A 24023-nucleotide genomic window follows, 5' to 3' on the forward strand; every position below is an offset into this window, starting at 1 on the left:
GTTATTAAAATATTTGTTAATTTGTCACTGAGCTAAAAAAAAATATCTCTACTCGTGTGGTTGCTTGTACGCTAGTCGGTTGGTTGGTCTCTTGTTGCTTGTTAGAAATCCGAAAATGATATGCTGTACTGACAGTTGACACGCTAATAAACAACTTAACAACTTGCAAAACCCGATTTTCCAACTAACCCTCATCTAAATGCAGAACAAAGGAGAAGTATAGCAGTTGAATGAAACCAACCAGGCAGCCGTTCATTAATCCCTGTTACTCTCTGTGTGTGTGTGTTTGATGTGAGGAATGGCCACATAAACCACGCCTCTTCCTATGTGTTTTTGTTGTTATGCTGCTCCGTTGCTTTGCCATATTGAAATTCCCTCATACACACAACGTATAATGAAATTCTCTCGCTCTCTCTCTCTCACACTGCCACCCATTTACCGTAAACAAATCCCTTTCTGTGTGTGCCCTTTGTATTCTATCTCTCTCACATTGCCTTCGCTGTGGTAACTGTTAAGAGAGTTATCACAACTGCTATTCTCATGTTGACGACGAGAGTACAGAAGTAAATAGAGCCGAGAGTGTGTGTTCGTGTGTCGTTGTTGTTATTCGGTTGTGCTTGGCCATTTGAGTGTGTGTTCGTGTGTCGTTGTTGTTATTCGGTTGTGCTTGGCCTTTTGTGTGAGGGGTATGTGTGTTGATGTGTTGTTGTGTTGTTGTTGTTTTGTTGTGCTTGGGCTTGTGTGTGGGGTATGCTGTGATTGGCTGATGAGTTATTCTCCCCGTTTATGTTGTGTTTGTTGTTGTTCATGTTGTTGGTACTGTTACCATTGATAATTCCATTCACTCACTGCTAGAGCATGCATTTGAGGGTATTAGATGGCCAAACAACAACAACAGCAAACGAAAAAAAGATGTCACAAACTAAATGAGATGGGTGGTATGATGTCTGCTCATTAAGGGAATGCATTGGATTTGTTGACATTAAAATTGCGCATCCCAGAGTACTCTCCACACACAGCCAAGAAAAAAAAAGAAATAATCGCCATTCATAGAGAATATTGGGTTGTTGTTGCTCTCTCGTAATGGTATGTGAGTGTGTGTTACTGTGTGTGCTGCTATGTGAAAGGATTTTCATTGTGGAATTACAATATTTTACAATGGGTAGGCGTTATATTTTTTTAATAGTTTTTCGGCTTAATGTGGACCGTACTCCCTCGCTGGCCCCTTTGCCATGTTTAACACCCACAAAGAGCCCAACACACATTTATTATCTTGCCCTTGAGTACGTAAAAACCCCTAATGGATATTCTCATTATTATCTCTGCGTTGTGTAAAGCGATGCAGTAGTTGTTGCTTTTAAGAGAGTAAGCTGCCTGGCTGGCTTGCTGTTATATTTTTCACACTTCACAAAGCCTTAAATGCTTTTTTGTTTTGTTTTTTTCTCTGAGTGTTTGTTAGCATCCAAGCAGTGGCAGCAACGGCGATTATCTTATTTAGACAAAGTTAACGTTATTATTTTGTATCTCTGTCAGACTTCTTGGGAAAAGTGGTATAGACCTCCTACCCCACTACATATTTCATGGCACACAGAGCAAAAAACTTAATATAGACATTAAATAAGTATTTTACCAAGAGATGTGTAAGAGGAGGAGATTGGGGGCGAACTTTACCACTCACAATTCAAGATGGCTTAAAATCATTAACATAATATCCATAGCTTTGAATGTGTTGGTATGTGTGTTCGTGGTTGATTTTATATACATGCACACTATATGCATGTATGTATATGTGTGTAATTTTTTATTATTTCTCTCATGATGATGATGATGCAAGTAAGTAAATCATTTTTATCTTTAAGCAGATAATGACTAAATTAATGCTTTTATATTTTTGCCTTCAACGTTAACTTCTTCCCTTGTCTGTTCTGTTTCCGTTTTCTGTGTGTGTGTGTTTTTTTTATTGTAAAGAGAATATTTATATCAGCTGTGCCCAAAATAGGTCCCATGGGCTGTCGGTGTGTGTCAAATTGCTCACACATACAATCATAAAAGAGAAAATTTTGAAAATAAAAATTATTTTCAAAATTGTCATTCATTCCTTTTTGTTTTTATACACTAATCGAAAAAAATGGGGATATTTCTGGCAAACATTAGTTCGGAACAGGTCAAAATAAGTGAGCAATATTATACCGGAAGGGCAAAACAGAAACAAATATATCTTTATATTGGAAAATGTATCATCAACAACCATACTTGCATTAAATATTAAATTTTTTTCTTCCTAAAAATTTGAAAATAATATTTTAACAAAATTTCTCCCAGTATATGACATAGAAACAGAACTTTTGAAAATTTTGTATTTGAAACATATACAATCACAAAACTTGAATGTATTAGTGTGGACAGCCCTGATTTATATGCATAAAATAGTAAGGTATTATTATAATACTTTTTCTTCTAAAGTATTATAATAAATATCTGGCTGCTAGGTAGATGAGGGAGTTAATGAAGTGTGTGTAAGTAATTTTTTTGTGACATTTGGAATAAATTATGGAATGTTTGTTTTAGAAATGGAAATGAACAAAAGTGCATCAGGCATATGAAAAAGGCACTCAAAATGCGGCGTTTTCTAGAAATGGTCATATTTTTGATACTAAAAAATCGGATAAGTTAACTTTGGTATTTTTCAAGAAAAAAAAAAAAAATAATAATGAATTGAATTGAGGATTTTTCAAATGGGCCAACCCAAGATGTGGATTTTTTAAAGAATATTCTTTTTTTCATTCACACAAGGCGTGGATTTGTTAAAGAATATTTTCTCAAAACAACCATTCACACAAGGCCTGCAGTTTTATACCCTACACAACTATGTTGTCAGGGCATTATAGCTTTGTGCAGCCCCAAAAGTTTGTAACGCCGCGAAATATTGGCCCTAGACCCACCTTTAAGTATACCGATCGTCATATCTCGACTAGTTGAGTCCATCTAGACATGTGTGTCCCTCCGTCCGTCTGTCCATTATAATTTGTAAACACGATACAGGCTACAGTTATGGACCAATCTTCAAGAAATTTTGCATGTAGGAAGGGTTCGTCCCAATGAAGACCCCTATTGTTTTTGGTAAAGATCAGTTAATATTTAGGGGATGAAATGGACCAAATACTTAATTTTTGTCAATTTTCTGGTCGCTCCAGAGGCCGCAATTATGGCCCAAACACCGCCAATTTTTTGATTGAAGAAGGGAATCGGGCCAGAGAATAAGCATGCATTCTTTGATAAAGATCGTTCAATATTTAGCGGGTCAAATGGACCCTGACTTTTGTGTGAAAAATTAAAAAAAAATTTATTGTAGCGTATATATTTACTCCTGAAGGACATAGAGCCGAGAAGTTGATAGTATATCCAAGAGGAGTGGTTGGCCTTTAAATTGATACCAATTATATTGTCGTATGTTCTCGGATGTGGGAATTACACGTATTCAGATATTATTTAATAAACCATTACCACATTACAGCGCGGAAATATAGCGCTGATCGCTTTGAAATGTTCCATGAGGTTCCAGTTATTGTCTATAATTTTCGTTCATGATCAGATAACAATTTTTGGATGAAGTGGACCGAAAATTTATTTTTTTTTTTTTTTTTGATTCTACAATTATTATACGAACATCACAACCCAACCCATGGTGAAGGGAATCTGTATAAGTAATTAGAAGCGTTGGGTTAGTAATATTTGGAAAATATTTCAGTGTATGGAAGAGGTGCTATTGACCTCTAATCGGACAAGAGTGTGCAACTATCACGAAATATTACCCAAGCTCGGAATAAACATCTGCAGAATGATAGAGTTCTGTGGTAGTTGTGTCGGGTATAGTATGTTCGGCCCCGTCCGACTATACTGCACCGCTCACTGGTTTAAAGAATATTTTTTCAAAAGAAACCATTCACACATGGCGTGGATTTTTTAAAGATTATTTTTCAATCACACTCCTATACCCAATTAATTATACGCCACAATTTTTTTCATGCGTTACTAATTTTTTGCAAAATAAATCTGTAAAATAACTTCAAGAAGTTCTATTTACTTTTGGTTACAATGTGTGTTTAATGTTTATATAAAAAATGCATATGTGAGTGGAGTTGGTGGAGAGCATGTGCCGGAGATTTTCAAATATTTAAATCAAAACATAAACAACATCATTTGCAGTTTTAGGAGCAGCCACAGCAGCAGCTGTTGTTTTCAACAGCCTAGCTGTGGAAGCAGGCCTTCGTCCTCTATCAACGAATTAGTGAGCATAAATATTAAAGCAGAAAATATCCTTACGAAATTTTTGGCATTGTTTAATTATAAAATATGCATGGATATGAAGGATAAGACGAAAAGGAAATGCACGCACACAGACAATGAAGCATAGATGAATGCTTTAAAATAGATGTGTGTATGTATGTAGAAATATGTGCATATATGAAGGAGGATTTTTGGTGGTAGACAGTTTAGAAATATTGCTGACGATCAATATTCACATGCAGAGGAAATTTTAAATATTTTCGTTTTGAAGTAAGGGAATGGACGAATAGATACAAATATTGGGCCAACATAGAATTTAAATCTGGTCAATATGCCGAAGGTGTTGCTAATTTATTTAGGATGGCGATTTTTAAATGTATTAAAAATTCAATTATGCTATTGCAGAATGTACCCAAATCTTTTGATGGCTCTATAGTAATAACGCTCTATAGTAATAAGTAATAACGTCGTTATGTTATATTTAAAATTTCTTTTATAGTTTGGGACCTTCATTGCAAATTGTCTGCTAGTAGATTGTTTATTTAATTAGACATAACAATGAATCCATATCGAATTGGTTTCTCGACTCATTCCAATTTTTGTAAATATATGTTTTTCACCCATCATCGAACCGGAATTTCGAATTACAGCCACATTGAAGGGCAAAATGCGTTTTTGATCATTTATTTGAGAGCCATATCTATTTCTGAACTGATTTTCACGAAACTTTACACACATCATTCTAGACTTTATTCAGTACGCTATACCAAATCATTCTAGACTTTATTCAGTACGCTATACCAAATTTCGTGGAAATCGAAAGATATATAGGGACTTTGGTACACCCTTTACATTAAATCTGACGAAAATATACGGGAGCTATATCTAAATCTGGACCGATTTTCTGGAAACTTATGGAAAGATGTATAGGGACTTTGGTACACCATTTACGTTAAATCGGACGAAAATATATATGGGAGCTATATCTAAATCTGAACCGATTCCTTGGGTCAAAGCTATGCCAAATTTCATCCAATTCGGATTATAAATGCGACCTGTAATTTGTTTACCATTTAATATGAACAGACAGAGGGACAGACGGACATGCATAAATCGACTTAAAAAGTGATTCTATGCATATTCTCAAAAGGAACCATGTGTCTATCTCGTTTCCTTTTGTCTGTTACAAACATATGCACAATGACATAATACCCTGTACCACAGTGTGTGAAAGGGTATAAAAAGGGGGTATATGGGGACGACCCCAAAAAGGTGGCGAATATTAAATATTTTTGGTAGGGAGATTTGTTACTACAAAATACCAGATTGCAGCGAATTCGGTTGAAAACGCGCTCAAGAACCCCAAAAATACCGAAAATTGGGGGTACCCTTATATGGGGGCTATGCGAAAAGTGGTCCTATATTTATAATTTTTTTGTGGAGAGATTTGGTACCTATTAACAACTCAAAATACTTAACTACAGCCAATTCGGTGGAAAAATAATATCAAAACTCCCAAAATACTGAAAATTAGGAGGTACCGTTATATGGAGGCTATTCGGAATCTTGAGTCAATATTGATAATTTTTTGTAGGGGCATTTTATACACAACCCTAAATATATACAGAACCCTAAATATAAAAATAACTGCTAATTTGGTTCCAAAACTTGCCCACAGTCCCCAAAATACCAATTATTGGGGAGTTTCAGGGGTAAGTAAATCGACTAATCGATTTTTTTTTATTGAAAAATCTAAAAGTCGATCGAAAAGTCTAAAAACCGACATTTTGGTCAAAGGAGAAAATCTAAAAATCGACTTTTGCTCTCGACTACGTATACCTAGAGAGTACCGACATACGCGGACTGTACCAAATTGTGGACTGATAAATCCCATTTGCAGTACCAGAAATCCTAGGAGTAGTAGCAATGTATTTCCGAAAAGCTCTATATAAATATTACAAGTCAAATCCTCCACTTAATTTTTCACTAGCCTCAATATCAGAAATAAATTAACATGAACACTATTTTACCGGAAGCAAGGCTGATACTAATAAACATACATTTTAAAGTCCTCTTCTAAATCTGTAACCAATTTCCTACTTAGGAGTAAAAACCATTTCCTCTAAATTGCACTAAACCTTGGATAAAAGCTGAGATTTAAATCTAGTCCAGCGATTTCGCTCTCACATGCCCAGGTGACTGAAAGCCGAATAAGGCAAGGGCGTGTAAATTGGTGGATTTAGAACAAAATCATTCGAGGCGACCAAAGGCAATAGGCGCGTGTTTTCGCAAAGGGTTTTTAAATCGCACAAGTGTGCGTCTCTGTTGAGAGGACAGGATTTAATAAGCTTTTAAAAAGTAGCGGAATCTTCGTAAGGATCTATGAAAAACATGAATCAATATTGAATAAAATTTAAATTACAGTCACTTCGATGTGGAAATGCGACTGAAATCTTCAAAATGTTATGCAAACACAAAAAAAAAAAAAAAACCGAATGTTAAAGTACAGCACTTCGGTGGGTAATATGCGGCTATAATAATAAAAACTAGTAAGGAAAGTAGTAAAATCGGACGGGGCCGACTATATGAAACCCTTCACCACTTTGTGTATATACAACAGATGAACCCTAACAGCCGTTGATGGACCATTAACACGAAAATGGTCCATAGACATGCCTTCTGCAATCTATACTAAATTTTTCATTTAGTCAGATATAGGGTTGCTTCTTACAATGGGACAAAATTATGTAAATCAATTTAAAGAAAATATATCAAAATCGATATCAATGCTATATTAACTACTGCTTATATTGACTACAGTTCATTGTACATAATTGTGTGGCAATCGGAAAAAATGTGGGTCTTTAGTGCACCATTTACATTAAATCGGACGAAAATATATATGAGAGCTATATCTAAATCAGAACTGATTTTCAGGAAACATAACACACATCATTCTAGACCCAATTCATTACACTGTGCCAAATTTCGTGGAAATCGAGAGATATAGAGGGATATTGGTACACCATTTACATTAAATCGGATGAAAATATATATGGGAGCTATATCTAAATCTGGACCGATTTTTCCCAATTTCAATTAGTTTCGTCCTTGGGCCAAATAAGTGAAATGTGCCAAATTTCATCCAATTCGGATCATAAATGCGACCTGTACTTTGTTTACAATTTAACATCGAAAGACAGAAAACGGACGGACGGACATGCATAAATCGACTCAGAAAGTGATTCTATGCACATTTTCAAAAGGAACCATGTGTCTATCTCGTTTCCTTTCGCCTGTTACAAACATATGCACAAAGAAATAATACCCTGTACCACAGTGTGGTGAAGGGTATAAATACCGAAAAACGGATGGGAGCTATTCAAAATATATTTTTCGTCTTCCAAAAAACTGACATGTCAAGGAAGGAAGAAAGAGCAGAGGTTCGCCAAGATGGTGAACTCTTCATTCTATTACAAAAAAGGCTTCTAAGGATTCACCTAAATGACGAACTGTTCATTTTATTACAAAAAAGGCCCTGCGCACTATGTGATGCCATTGTTTTCTTGCCATTTGTCAGCTAATTGAAAACCTGTGAAAAGTAATGAGAACCTCCTGCTCTTCAAGTAGAGACACAAACACAAAACAAAATAAACCATGGAGGCTAGTATACACGGCTTTACACGTTTACTTCCTTGCTTGATCTATCAAATCTACTGCAACTTAAATATGGACTAAATTTAATCCTGGATTAAATAACTCGGCTTAAATATACAAATAATATACAATACAAAATTAGAATGGAATGGAAATGTGAAACCACTATACAAACGGAATCTTAGGATGAAACCCTTTTGCATTTCTTCACAGTTGTGAAAGTGGTCTGGCCTTAAAATGTGCTCTAGTCTTGATCCATATTTTTATCCATGGCTTAAGAGAACTGAACACCGTCATAAAGTGGTTGCTTTCAATTTATTTTAATTGAAATCCATTTACCAGTAATTACTACACCCACCCTTTCGAAAGCAAACGAACTTCATGGACTGGTTTTATTTTAAGCTGTGCTCATCTATAGATTTATATTAGTCTCTACTAAATCTGGTTCACTTTCAGTGTGTAAGGTTTGCGAAGTCTGTGAAAGACTCTCAAAAGGCATATGCAAGGGTTTTCTATCGTGTGGAATGGGTTCTCTGTGAATGACTGGGTGGGTCTCATTACCCTTTAAAAGATTTTCGAATATTGTCAATATTCATATGTAAAGCTGCGTACATAAGCCTGGATCAAATGTAGACCATTTTTGATCCGCAGAAGAGTTTTCATTTATTTTAAAAATACTCTGCTGAAAAGTATGCCTCATGGGAAAAGTCTTATACCTTTTTACAATGTGGTGGATTTAAATGATGAGCGGGTGTATCTCATTACTTTTCATGGGATTTCAATTAACTAAGTAATGTACGGCGGACAAAAGTAACCTGTAGAGAACGTATTTCTACTTCTTCTGAAATATAACGTGCATCTTGATAAAAACTTGAGTACTGTTTCGGAAGAATCCTTTACTAACATCTTTCTTTACAAATATTTTTGAATACTCCTGAGCATGGTGTTGATCAGTAGTTTGATTTTAATCTTAGGCTAATCTTACTGGTTTTACATGTTAAAATAGAACAAATAGCCCATATACCACTCTAAGTCCACCATGCCACCATCACTGAAAGTGGCACACAGGGTGTGGGCTTTGTCGCCGACTAATTTAGAAACTAATTGAAATCCACAAAAAGGCAAAAGAGCCCATTTTGTGGTTGTGGCTGGAAAGGGTCAATTTATAAATTAATTAAAATCCAAGCAAAGGTACTAGGTAAAAAAATTATCCACAATTTTATATCATTATGACTCTATTTTGAACATATACGGAAATCGAGAAATGCCCACCATGAGGTGGGTGATATTCACAATACCTAAATATATGGGAGATATATATAAATCTGAACCAATTTCGACAAAAATGCATACACATCATGCTAGGCTCAATTCAATACGGCAAACAATTGGAAACATTTTGGTTCTTTTGTTTGGAAAAAAATTATTTTAAATATCTGCGTTAGAAAAAATATTTAAAAAAATCTACACCCTGACAATTGTTTGGGAAAAAATATTTTTAAAATCATTCGAAAAAAAAATCTTAGAAAAAATCTACGCCTTGATTGACGTTCGGAAAAAAATTATTTAAAAATTTTACGTCAAGATAGTCGTTTGGAAAAATTTATTTAGAAAATTTGCGCCTTGATAGACGTTTGAAAAAATCTACACCTCGGTAGTCGTTTGAAAAGAAGTATTAGAAAAAATCTACACCTCGGAAATCCTTTGGAAAAATTATTTATTATTGTGACTAGAAAGGATCAATTTATGCACTAATTAAAATCCAAGCAAAGGTACTAGGACTCTGCAAAATCTGGGTATGCGAAGTCTGTGAAAGAGTCCACAATGGTATATCATACGTCCTCCCTGAGGTGGACGATATTCGCAATACCTAAATCTATAGAGATTTTTTTGTGGACCTATGTAATTTTGGTAGGAAGATTTGAAGTCCAATGAACACTTAAAATATCGAACTATAACCGATTTCGATTGATCCTTCAATGTTGGCTGACGTAAAAAGTAGACCAATATTGATAAAATTTGCTACGAAAATTTGCTACCAAATGAGAACAATAAATTCAAATTCACAGCCAATTTGAAAACCAGTAAGCGGAGCAGTATAGTCGGACGCGGCCGACCATACGATACCCTACACAACTACCGCGGAATTCCAACATTCTGCAAATGTTTATTCCGAGCCTGGGCAATATTTCGTGATATTTGCACCCGCTTGCCCGATTAGAGGTCAACAGCACCTCTTCCTTACACTGACATATATTCCGAATATTTCTAATATTCAGTACAGCCCTTCTAATTACTTGTCCAGATTCCATTCACCGTGGATTGTGTTGTGATGTTCGGCTTATAATTGTGGCCTATAGATCGACTTGAAAAAAAAATTAAAAAAAAAAGTTTTCGGCCCACTTCATCCCGAATTATTATATGATCAGCACCGAAAAATATAGGCGTTCAGCGGGTCTATGTCCTTCAGGGGCAAATATATACGCCATAGAATACATCTTTTGTAATTTTTCACACAAAAGTCAGGGTGCATTTGACCCGCTAAATATTGACCAATCTTTATCAAAACATGCATGCTTATTATTTAGCCCATGCAAAAATTCGCGATCTTCCGGCCATAATTGCGACCTTTGGGGCGACCGGAAAAACGGACAAAAATTAAGTATTTGGTCCATCCAAAAACAATAGGGGTCTTTATTGGCCAGAACCCATTCTACATGCAAAATTTCGTGAACATTGGTCCATAACTGTAGCCTGTATCGTGGTTACAAATTATAATGGACGAACGGACGGACGGACGGACACACATGTCTAGAATGACTCAGCTAGACGAGATATGACGATCGGTATACTTGAAGGTGGCTCTAGGATCAATATTTTGTGGCGTTACAAACTTTTGGGGCTGGACAAAGCTATTGAACAATATTCATAATTTTTGCCGCTAAAAATTTGTATTCACTGAGAACCCAAAATATCAAATTACAGCCAACGCAATTGAAAAAAAAAAATTCTGTCTAAAATCTTCAAAATACCAAATATTGTTTGGCACACGTAATATGGAGGCTATACCCAACCGTGAACTCTGCTCTATATCCCAATTTCATTACCAAACATCTTAAGAATAGTAGCAATGTATTTGTAAAATTTCAGAACTCTATTGTGATTTCAATCCTCAACGTCTCAATATCAGATATAAATCTAACAGGAACCCTACCTTCATTACCGGAATCAAGGCATCGACTCCAAATCCAAATTCGGTATATTACTTCCCATTTCAAATACATTTCCTCTATATTTCTTTAAGCCATGGATCAAAGCTGAGATTTAAACCTAGTCGAAGACTTTCGCTCTTACATGCCAAGGTGACCGAAAGTCGTCGAATAAGGCAAGGGCGTGTAATATTCGTGGATTTAAAACAAAATCTGCCGAGGCGACCAAAGGCAACAGGCGTGTGTGTGGGTTTGCGAAGGATTTAAAATCGCTGATTTGAGTGTAAGTTGTTGTATTTGTTTGGTTATGGTCTTCTTTGAGCGTGCAGGATCATTTTACCTTTCCTAAAAATATTTCAGTAATATTTAATTAGTGTAAACCACTTGAAACTCTATCTTTCCATCGCCCGTAATGTCTTCTGATTTCCTGTGTTCTTGTGGAGAAGACACAGGGATCATCAGAGGACAACTTTTCGTCCGGGTCACTTACGCAGTCATTAACCCTTTCAGTGTCAAAAAAATTTTTTGTCGGAATAAAACTCTAAAATTTTGTACTTAAAATCATATAAAGGCATAGAGTTTAGATAAAAAAAAAAAACAATTTTCACTTTTAACCCTCGGACAGTTTCGCTTGTTTTCAGCAAAAACAAAAACATAAATTTTAACGGTACATAGGATAACCGAAAAATCGCAAAGAAATAGAGAATTTTTAAATGTCGAATATATTCGAAAAAACACTGGAAGGGTTAAGTCCGAAGATCTTTAATCTATCATTGTTTTGTGTTTTAGATTTATTAAAACAGCAGCAGGAGGAGGATGAATATATAATCCTTAAATATATATTTTTTAAGTTTTCGATTTAAAAGTTGGAATGAAATGCTCCAGGTCTCATATATACCCTGTGAAATTTCTCACAAAATAAAAACCAGTAAAAAATAGACCAAAGTCCGACTATATGACACCCTATACCACTATGGGTATAATATTTTTGGTTATATTGGTACATTGGTTATCGTGTCAACGCCCCGATAGGCGGTTGGAAAAAATTATTTAAAAAATTTACGCGTTGATAGTCGTTCTGCACCATTTTAAATCAATGCAAATTCCTAGAAGAACGAGCAAGGGTTCGCCAAGATGACATACTTTTCTTTCTAAAACAAAAAAAGGTTTCTAAGGGTTCGACTCGACTAAATTGTTCATGTTCTTACAAAAAAGGTTCCGGGCACTATGACACGCTGTTGTTTTCTTGCCATTTTTCAGCTAATTGAAAACTTGTGAAATGTTTTGAGAACCTCCTGGTCTTCAAGTAGAGCCACAAAACAAAATAAACCAATGAGACGGTTCTCTACACATTTACTTCCATTGTTTCTTAGACTTACTCCAACTAACTAAAATGTAGACTAAATTTGATCCTGGATTAAATAGCTAGGCTTAACCAAAAATAATACACAGAAAACTAAAATGGAAATGCGAAATATTTTAGGATGAAACCCTTCTTCATTCCTTCACAGTTGTGAAAGTGGTCTGGACTTAAAATGTGCTCCAGTCTTGATGCACATTTTTATCCATGGCTTAACTGAACTGAGCTCTGCCATAAAGTGGTTGCTTTCAATTTATTTTAATTGAAATCCATTTACCATTAATTACACCACCCACCCTTTCGAAAGCAAACGAACTTCAAGGACTGGTTTTAAGCCATGCATCATATATAGATTTATATTAGTCCCTACTAAATCTGGGTCACTTTCAGTGATCAGGGTATGCGAAGTCTGTAAAAGAGTTTCAAAAGGCATGTGTAAGGGATTTCTATTGTTTTGACTGGGTTCTCTGTGAATGACTGGGTGGGTCTCATTACCCTTTAAAAGATTTTCGAATATTGTCAATATTCATATGCTAAGTTGAGTCCCTAAGCCTGGATCAAAATTAGTCCACATATGATCCGCAGAAGAGTTTTTTATTTATTTTCAATATTCTCTGCTGAAAATTATGTCTCATGGAAAGGATTAAAATAATTTTTACTATGTGGTGGATTTACATGATGAGCGGGAGGATCTCATTACTTTTCATAGGATTTCAATTAGCTGGGTAATGTATCGAAGACAAAATTAATCTATAGAGAATTCTTTCTACTCCTTTAAAAGGACAACAGACATCTTCGTTAAAAATAAAAATGAATATTTCAAAAGGACATTCTACTTTCTTTACAAGTATTTTTTTGGTCGATACTTTGTAGGTGGTGCTGATTTTAATCTGAACCTAATCTTGCAGATTTTAAATATGAAATAGAACACACCACAGTGTAAGTGGCACACAGAGTGTGGGCTTTGTCGCCGACTAATTTAGAAACTAATTGAAAGCCATTAAAAGGCAAAAAGAGCCCATTTTGTTGTTATCGCTGCAAAAAGGACTTTGAATAGGAAGGAAGTATAAATGGAAGTGAAATGAAGCCTGGGATTTTAGGAACAAGTAAAAACGTCGTTATGTTGGACCAGAACGAAATTTTAATATACATACGTTAGACATTCTAAAATCATTCGGGACTTTTATATAGAGGCTATATCATAATAAATTTGCTACAGAAGAAAATAAAATACCAAACTATAGAAACTCAGGTTGGGCAAATTGGTCTAGGCCCTTGAACATATCGAAAATGAAGTATGAACTATTAATGGAATCGATGGAGAAATATTGACGTACATTGAAAATGTCCTTTGAAGAAGGTGTTTGTCCAAAAAGGTCCCGGAATGCAAAATTACAATCACTTCGTAATGTAAATCCACGCCTTGTGTGAATGGTGGTTTGAAAAAATATTCTTTAAAAAATCCACGCCTTGTGTGAATGGTCCATTGAAAAAAATATTCTTTAAAAAATCCACGCCTTGTGTGAATGGTGGTTTGAAAAAATATTCTTTAAAAAATCCACGCCTTGTGTGAATGGTGGTTTGAAAAAATATTCTTTAAAAAATCCACGCCTTGTGTGAATGGTGGTTTGAAAAAATATTCTTTAAAAAATCCACGCCTTGTGTGAATGGTGGTTTGAAAAAATATTCTTTAAAAAATCCACGCCTTGTGTGAATGGTGGTTTGAAAAAATATTCTTTAAAAAATCCACGCCTTGTGTGAATGGTGGTTTGAAAAAATATTCTTTAAAAAATCCACGCCTTGTGTGAATGGTCCATTGAAAAAATATTCTTTAAAAAATCCACGCCTTGTGTGAATGGTGGTTTGAAAAAATATTCTTTAAAAAATCCACGCCTTGTGTGAATGGTGGTTTGAAAAAATATTCTTTAAAAAATCCACGCCTTGTGTGAATGGTGGTTTGAAAAAATATTCTTTAAAAAATCCACGCCTTGTGTGAATGGTGGTTTGAAAAAATATTCTTTAAAAAATCCACGCCTTGTGTGAATGGTGGTTTGAAAAAATATTCTTTAAAAAATCCACGCCTTGTGTGAATGGTGGTTTGAAAAAATATTCTTTAAAAAATCCACGCCTTGTGTGAATGGTGGTTTGAAAAAATATTCTTTAAAAAATCCACGCCTTGTGTGAATGGTGGTTTGAAAAAATATTCTTTAAAAAATCCACGCCTTGTGTGAATGGTGGTTTGAAAAAATATTCTTTAAAAAATCCACGCCTTGTGTGAATGGTGGTTTGAAAAAATATTCTTTAAAAAATCCACGCCTTGTGTGAATGGTGGTTTGAAAAAATATTCTTTAAAAAATCCACGCCTTGTGTGAATGGTGGTTTGAAAAAATATTCTTTAAAAAATCCACGCCTTGTGTGAATGGTGGTTTGAAAAAATATTCTTTAAAAAATCCACGCCTTGTGTGAATGGTGGTTTGAAAAAATATTCTTTAAAAAATCCACGCCTTGTGTGAATGGTGGTTTGAAAAAATATTCTTTAAAAAATCCACGCCTTGTGTGAATGGTGGTTTGAAAAAATATTCTTTAAAAAATCCACGCCTTGTGTGAATGGTGGTTTGAAAAAATATTCTTTAAAAAATCCACGCCTTGTGTGAATGGTGGTTTGAAAAAATATTCTTTAAAAAATCCACGCCTTGTGTGAATGGTGGTTTGAAAAAAATATTCTTTAAAAAATCCACGCCTTGTTTGGATGGTGGTTTGAAAAAATATTCTTTAAAAAATCCACGCCTTGTTTGGATGGTGGTTTGAAAAAATATTCTTTAAAAAATCCACGCCTTGTTTGGATGGTGGTTTGAAAAAATATTCTTTAAAAAATCCACGCCTTGTGTGAATGGTCCATTGAAAAAATATTCTTTAAAAAATCCACGCCTTGTGTGGATGGTCTTTGGAAAAAATATTTTTGAAAAAATCCACGCCTGTTCGTCTATTGAAAAAATATTCTTTAAAAAATCCACGCCTTGTGTGGATGGTCCTTTGAAAAAATATTCTCTAAAAAATCCACCCCTTGTTTTGGTCTTTGAAAAATTATTCTTCAAAAAATCCACGCCTTTTGCATCCTAATGTTAATTAAAACATTTTGAATTTGTCCCACATTCGATTCTCTGCTCTGAATCCTTTATTAATAAGCTTTTAGTAAAATTAAACATATGAGTGTGTGTGTTTAAAAAACACTTTGCCCTAACAACCAGCCAACAATTCGAATTAACCCGCGAATATTGACAACGACAGCAACAAAAAAAAAAACCGTCATCAAAAGAACAACGAAACAAAATCTACAGTTAATTAAGTGAAATTATTATTATTTAAGTCATTTTTCGAACAATTTAACCCATTAATTAACTTTTGTTGTGGTTGTTGTTCTGTTCTGTTCTGCTCCGCATTCGTTTGTTGGTTGGTTCTGTTTGCCCACAAATATAAATATTTAATTTTTTTGCTATTGTTCTTTTCGAGAGAGCAAGAGTTGATTTTTTGCAATTATTATTTTTTATTTTTTTGTTGATGTTCTTTTTGCGACCATATTTTGTTTTCCATTGCCGCCAGCTGTAATGCCATTTTATTTCCCCCTTTATTCCAAAAGAGCTTCTCCTGGCCTGCCACTACTTTCTTCCAAAGGGTACAGCTTCTGTTTGGGTTCTATATTGGTGAGAGATATAATTATGATTATTATGAGAAGTGTATCCATGTATGTATGTATGGCAAAATCCATCCATATTTTTTTGGGAACAAACACAAACACACTTAAAGAGAGCAGGGAAACACAAAGACATACACCAATATTAACATCATCAGCATCACCATCAAGCCGTAAATGAATGGTGGATGTAAATGCCGAGCCATAATTTTTAATGGATGCTTGGCTAGATGATGATGAGGCTGATGATGATTTGTTTATTGGTTGGTTTACATAGCCTAGCTGACTGCCGTTTGGCCTAGCTGACTGAGTGACTGCCATTCAGCCAGCCAGCCGGGATTTTGATTTGTAATATGATTGTGTATTTGTTGTATTTGTTGTTAACTTAAACTCAAACAAATCAAAATTTCATGGTAAATAAATAAATCAAACAAGGTTTAATTTGCTGGAAAGTGTGTATTTTGTGCATTGGTTGTTGTTGTTGCTGCTGCTACTGCTGTTGTTTGTGTTGTCATTGTGGCAGTTGTGGCGATGGTAGCGGTGGTTGAATTTATTGTTGTCATTTCCCATTTCCATTATGTAAATACGATTTGTAGTCAGTCAAATTTTATGGTCATGTATTCAGAATTTGGTATAAATTTATTTAGTTAACGTACGGAATTGGAATATGATTTTGGATTAAGATATTCGAAGATTATTTTTTTTTGTATTTTGGGTTCCGAATTTTTTTTTAACGGCACCTTTACAAGGCGTGGACTTTTGAAAGAATATTTTTTCAAGTATTCATACAAGGCGTGGATTTTTTAAAGAATATTTTTTGGAGACCTTTACAAGGCGTGGATTTTTTAAAGAATATTTTTTGGAGGCCTTTACAAGGCGTGGATTTTTTAAAGAATATTTTTTCAAGACCTTTACAAGGCGTGGATTTTTTAAAGAATATTTTTTGGAGACCTTTACAAGGCGTGGATTTTTTAAAGAATATTTTTTGGAGACCTTTACAAGGCGTGGATTTTTTAAAGAATATTTTTTGGAGACCTTTACAAGGCGTGGATTTTTTAAAGAATATTTTTTGGAGACCTTTACAAGGCGTGGATTTTTTAAAGAATATTTTTTGGAGACCTTTACAAGGCGTGGATTTTTTAAAGAATATTTTTGGAGACCTTTACAAGGCGTGGATTTTTTAAAGAATATTTTTTGGAGACCTTTACAAGGCGTGGATTTTTTAAAGAATATTTTTTGGAGACCTTTACAAGGCGTGGATTTTTTAAAGAATATTTTTTGGAGACCTTTACAAGGCGTGGATTTTTTAAAGAATATTTTTTGGAGACCTTTACAAGGCGTGGATTTTTTAAAGAATATTTTTTGGAGACCTTTACAAGGCGTGGATTTTTTTAAAGATCCTTACAAGACAAGAGGCGTGGATTTTTTAAAGAATATTTTTTGGAGGCCTTTACAAGGCGTGGATTTTTTAAAGAATATTTTTTGGAGACCTTTACAAGGCGTGGATTTTTTAAAGAATATTTTTTGGAGACCTTTACAAGGCGTGGATTTTTTAAAGAATATTTTTTGGAGACCTTTACAAGGCGTGGATTTTTTAAAGAATATTTTTTGGAGACCTTTACAAGGCGTGGATTTTTTAAAGAATATTTTTTGGAGACCTTTACAAGGCGTGGATTTTTTAAAGAATATTTTTTGGAGACCTTTACAAGGCGTGGATTTTTTAAAGAATATTTTTTGGAGACCTTTACAAGGCGTGGATTTTTTAAAGAATATTTTTTGGAGACCTTTACAAGGCGTGGATTTTTTAAAGAATATTTTTTGGAGACCTTTACAAGGCGTGGATTTTTTAAAGAATATTTTTTGGAGACCTTTACAAGGCCTGGATTTTTTAAAGAATATTTTTTGGAGACCTTTACAAGGCGTGGATTTTTTAAAGAATATTTTTTGGAGACCTTTACAAGGCGTGGATTTTTTAAAGAATATTTTTTGGAGACCTTTACAAGGCGTGGATTTTTTAAAGAATATTTTTTGGAGACCTTTACAAGGCGTGGATTTTTTAAAGAATATTTTTTGGAGACCTTTACAAGGCGTTGATTTTTTAAAGAATATTTTTTGGAGACCTTTACAAGGCGTGGATTTTTTAAAGAATATTTTTTGGAGACCTTTACAAGGCGTGGATTTTTTAAAGAATATTTTTTGGAGACCTTTACAAGGCGTGGATTTTTTAAAGAATATTTTTTGGAGACCTTTACAAGGCGTGGATTTTTTAAAGAATATTTTTTGGAGACCTTTACAAGGCGTGGATTTTTTAAAGAATATTTTTTGGAGACCTTTACAAGGCGTGGATTTTTTAAAGAATATTTTTTGGAGACCTTTACAAGGCGTGGATTTTTTAAAGAATATTTTTTGGAGACCTTTACAAGGCGTGGATTTTTTAAAGAATATTTTTTGGAGACCTTTACAAGGCGTGGATTTTTTAAAGAATATTTTTTGGAGACCTTTACAAGGCGTGGATTTTTTAAAGAATATTTTTTGGAGACCTTTACAAGGCGTGGATTTTTTAAAGAATATTTTTTGGAGACCTTTACAAGGCGTGGATTTTTTAAAGAATATTTTTTGGAGACCTTTACAAGGCGTGGATTTTTTAAAGAATATTTTTTATTTTTCCCATTCATAGTTCATATCTCATTTTCGAAATGTTCAAGGGCCTAGCCCAATTTTCCCAACCTGAGTTTCTGTAGTTTGGCACACCCTGTGTGCCACTTTCAGTGATGTGTTATATTTTAAATTTAAAACCTGTAGGATTATGTTCAGATTAGAATGTGAACCAGCTACAAGAATCGACCAAAAATACTTGTAAAGAAAGTAGGAAGTCCTTTTGAAATATTAATTTGCATGTTTAAAGAAGGTATCTGTTATTCTTCTAAAGGAGTAAAAAGAGTTCTCTATAGGTTACTTTTGTCTTCGATACATTACCTAGCTAATTGAAATCCTATGAAAAGTAATGAGATCCTCCCGCTCATCATGTAAATCAACCACATAGTAAAAATTTGTAAGTCACTTCCACGAGACATAGTTTTCAGCTGAGTATTTTTAAAATAATTGAAAACCATTCTGTGGATCATATATATACTAATTTTGATCCAGGCTTATGCACCGAGCTTAACATATGAATATTGACAATATTCGGAAATCTTTTAAAGGGTAATGAGACCCACCCAGTCATTCACAGAGAACCCATTCCACACAATAGAAAACCCTTGCATATGCCTTTCGGAACTCTTTCACAGACTTCGTTACCTTACCCTCGGAAAGTGACCCAGATTTAGAAGGGACTAATAATAATCTACATATGGCTTAAAACAAGTCCTTGAGTTCGTTTGCTTTCGAAAGGGTGGGTGTAGTAATTACTGGTAAATGGATTTCAATTAAAATAAATTGAAAGCAACCACTTTATGACAGGGCTCAGTTCAGTTAAGCCATGGATAAAAATATGGATCAAGACTAGAGCACATTTTAAGTCCAGACCACATTCACAACTGAGAAGGAATTCAAACGGGTTTCAAAGGTTCAGTTTTTAAAAATGCTACTCATTTCCACTCTAGTTTTCTGTGTATTATTTTTGGTTAAGCCGAGCTATTTAATCCAGGATCCAATTTAGTCTACCTTTTAGTTAGTCGGAGTAAGAATCTAAGGAACAATGGAAGTGAAGGTGTAGAGAACAGCTTCCTTGGTTTATGTTGTTTTCAGTTTGTGGATCTACATGCAGTGCAGGAGGTTCTCATTACTTTTCACAGGTTTTCAATTAACTGACAAATGGCAAGAAAACAATAGCAACCCATAGTGCACAGAACCTTTTTTTGTAATAAAATTAAAAATATGTCGTGTTGGCGAACCCTTGCTCTTTCGTCCAGCAAGTTGTGATACTAAGCATTGATTTAAAATGGTGTAGTTTTGAGGAAGATTTTTCTCCTTCCTTTTGTTGTTTTCCAAACGATTATCAAGACGTAGATTTTTTTAATAATTCTTTCAAGGGTTTCTAAAAAGGCAGATTTTTAAAATAATTCTTCCAAACGACGTTTTTCCAAGTCATAGATTTTTTAAATAATTGTTTCCGAACGATTATCAAGGCGTAGATTTTTTTAATATTTTTTTTTCTAAACGTATTTTAAGGAGTAGGTTTTTAAAATAATTTTTTCCAAACATAGATTTTTTAAATAATTTGTCCAAACCAAATACCAAAATGATTCCAATTGAAACAAAATTTTGCATAGCGTATTGAATTAAGCCTACAATCATGTGGAAATCGGCGCAGATTTAGATGTAGCTCCCATATATATTTTGTCCGACTTTTGGTAAATGGTTGACACTAGAACCCTATTATCGTTGGATTGTCACGAAATTTTGCATTGCATATTAAATCGCGTAAACGATGCACCAAACTCTCAATGTTTGTTAGATTTCATGAAATTTTGCACAGCATACGGAATTTAGTGTAGAATAATGTATGTTAAGTTTTATTGAAATCGGCTAAGATTCATATATAGCTCTCATTGACACGAAATTTAGCATAGAGTACCAAATTGAGCCTAAAATCACATTTTATAAATTTTATTTAAATCAGTTTACATTTCGAAATAGTTCCCAGATATATTTTCTACCGATTTCATATAAATATAGTTCCGATTGGATCGAAATTGAGTACTGTCTATCGAATTGAGTCTATAAGAAGATTTATTTTTTGTTCTAATCGATTTCAGATTACGGGCTGTGCTGCAATGCACTTTGAATGGGCCACATTTGCATATAATTTTAAGCGATTTCATATGAATGGTACACCAAAGTCCCGAAGGCTAAACGATTGTTATGAAATTTGCATATATATTGCAGAATGTCATGTATATGATTTGTTTGAAATCGGTTCATATATAGTAATATTGAGATTACATATCATCTGTTCATTTCATTTCATCTGTTACTGTACCTTTGCCTGGTTGACAGGATAATTATTGCAAAAAAATATTTAAGTAGTAAATTTTTCCTCCTCCCGCCGCTACTGCTCTTACTTACTTACTTTTAGTCCTCAGGTGATTAATTGTGTCTTCTCCACGAGAACACATGAAATCAGAAGACTTTACGGGAGATGGAAAGATGGAGTTTGAAGTGGCTACCACTAATTAAATATAATTGATTTCTTTTAAAAAAGGTAATTGATCCTGCCCGCTCAACGAAGACCATAACCCAAAAAAATACAACAACTCACACTCAAATCAGTGATTTTAAATCCTTCGCAAACCCACACACACGCCTATTGCCTTTGTTCGCCTCGCAAGATTTTGTTTTAAATCCACGAATATTACACGCCCTTGCCTAATTCGCCTTTTGGTCACCTCGACGTGCGAGAGCGAAAGCCTTCGACTAGACTTAAATCTCAGCTTTGATCCATGGCTTAGAGAAATATATTTTAAATAGGAAGTAATGTACAGATTTGAAATTAGTTTTCTAAAATGTAAATTTATAAGTGTCTGATGCCTTGGTTCCGGTAATGTAGGTATGGTTCGTTTTTTAATTGATATTGAGACTAGAGAACATTAGTTGAGGATTGAAATCACAATAAAGCTCTGAAATTTTACACATGCATTGCTACTATTCTTAGGATGTTCGACAATGAAACTGGAATATAGAGCAGAGTCCACGGTTGGGTATAGCCCTCATAAAAGGTTTACCAAACAATATTTGTTTTTTTTTGCGATTTTAGACACGTGTTGTTTTTTTCAGTCCAGATGGCTGTAAATTGATGTTTTGGCTTTTTATTGAATTGAAGTTTTCCCGACAAAAATTGTGAATATTGTTGCAGTTTTTAGGATGACACCCAATAATCGAATCCTAAAATATTGGAAAAGCACAAGTGGCTAGAGCACTCCAGCATTTAAATGTGAATAAATCTTTTGTGCGTCGTACCATCGCTCCTTAACGTGATACTGGTACCGTAGCCCGACGTCTAGGAAGTGGACGAAAGAAAACCGCAACATCAGCAGAAATGGTTCGAAAAGTAAAGAAGCGACTTGATCGAAACCCGCGTCGCAGTGGCCAAAAAATGGCTCGTGAACCGGACATATCTCAATATCCCATTCGGCAAATATTGAAAAATGAGCTAGGGGTAAAGCCATTGAAATTCCAAAAAATGCAAGAACTTACACCGCAACAGAAAGAAAATAGACTCAAAAGAGCTAAAGAGTTGCTTCGCTTGGCCGAAAGTGGTTAACTGCCGAATTTGGGTTTCTCCGATAAGAAAACATTGTGTTTACTTGCGAAAGAGGTCAGCTGAAAATGTGCACCTTCGCTTGGCCACCACAACTCAAGCGCCGGCCATGGTGATGGTATGGGCCGCCATAACAGCCAATGGTCGCTCTCAGCTCGTATTAATCGGCCGTGGCATCAGAATAAATGCCGAATATTATGGCAAAAATATTCTGGGGGGTATATTAAAGCCTTGGGCACGCAAACATTTTGACCGCAGACCTTGGACTTTCCAACAGGACTCAGCACCATCGCACTCAGCTAGCGCCACCCAAGAATGGTTACAAAATGAGGTTCATCGCTTCATTTCTAGCGCACAATGGCCACCAAAATCTACGGATACCAATGCGTTGGACTATTGTGTCTGGAGTATTTTGGAAAGCAACTAAAAGCACTAAAAAATACCAAAGTGTTGATCACCTCAAGCAATCACTTCGGCGGGAATGGGCCCAAATACCGCAGAGCAACATTCGGGCAGCGTGAGACGGTTTCATTGGCCGTTTGATGGCCATACTTACTTATTCTAAAATTTGATGCTTTGTCGGAATTTTTGCTTTTATTCAATAAAATTAAAAAACCAGTGAGCGGAGCAGTATAGTCGGACGGGGCCGACCATGCGATACCCTACACAACTACCACGAACTCTAACTTTTTGAGGATGTTTATTCCGAGTCTGAGTAATATTTCGTGATATTTGCCCCCTCTTGTCCGATTAGAGGTTAACAACACCTCTTCCTTACTTTTTTCGAATATTCAGTACAGTCCTTCTAATTACTTGTCCAGATTACCTTCACGGTGGGTTGTGTTGTGATTTTCGGATTATACTCTACTCGAAAACACACAAAAAATTATGTTTTCGGACCATTTCATCCCAAAATTTTAATCTGATCATCACCGAAAATTGTAGGCGTTGTTCTTGACCATAACTGGAACTTCGTGAAAAATTTCAAAGCCATCAGCGCGATATTTCTCCCTCTAATGTGGTAATGGGTTACTAAATAATATCTGAATACGTAAGCACCTGTAAATATTTGACTGTAACTCCCACATCTGAGTAGATATATCAATATATTTGGTATCAATTTAAAGGCCCACCACTCCTCTTGGATATGCTATAAACTCCTGGGGTCTACATCCCCCAGGAGTAAATATATATGTCATAGAATTCAAATTTTGTAATTTTTCACACAAAAGTCAGGGTCCATTTGACCCGCTAAATATTGACCGATCTTTATCAAAACATGCATGCTTATTCTCTGGCCCGATCCCCTTCTCCATGCAAAAATTCGCGGTGTTTGGGCCATAATTGCGGCCTCTGGAGCGACCAGAAAAACCGACAAAAATTTAGTATTTGGTCCATTTCATCCCCTAAATATTAACCGATCTTTTCCAAAAACAATAGGGGTCTTCATTGGCCAGAACCCATCCTACATGCAAAATTTCGTGAAGATTGGTACATAACTGTGGCCTGTATCGTGTTTACAAATTATAATGGACAGACGGACGGACGGACGGACAC

Source organism: Musca vetustissima, unplaced genomic scaffold, assembly GCF_032173495.1.
Source record: "Musca vetustissima isolate MV318-11 ecotype Yass unplaced genomic scaffold, APGP_CSIRO_Mvet_v1 utg53715, whole genome shotgun sequence".
NCBI classification, from domain to species: Eukaryota; Metazoa; Arthropoda; class Insecta; order Diptera; family Muscidae; genus Musca; species Musca vetustissima.